Here is a 375-nt window from a genome sequence, read left to right on the forward strand (position 1 = left end):
AAAAAAATCCAAGTGAAGGAAAAAGAATACATAATTCTTTTCAAGAATACGCTTATGGAATATTGCTTCATTAAAAACCTTATCAAGAAAAACCCAATGGAAAAAAACTTGATAAAGGAAAAAAGAGTACAGTGCGTATTTTACTCTCATTGACAATTGCATTAGTTAAGATATTTAAAATGGCGCATGCCGATCTTTTGTACCAATTTTTCGAATGTTGCAGTAGGAAGGGCTTTAGTAAACAAATCTGCTAAATTGTTACTTGAATGAATTTGTTAAACACTAATATCACTATTTTCTTGAAAATCATGAGTGAAAAAGAATTTTGACGAAATATGTTCTGTTCGATCGCCTTTAATGTATCCTTCCTTTAAC

The sequence above is a fragment of the Theobroma umbraticum genome, unplaced genomic scaffold, assembly GCF_002168275.2.
Source record: "Theobroma umbraticum cultivar Fairchild unplaced genomic scaffold, ASM216827v3 scaffold_30.0, whole genome shotgun sequence".
NCBI lineage: Eukaryota > Viridiplantae > Streptophyta > Magnoliopsida > Malvales > Malvaceae > Theobroma > Theobroma umbraticum.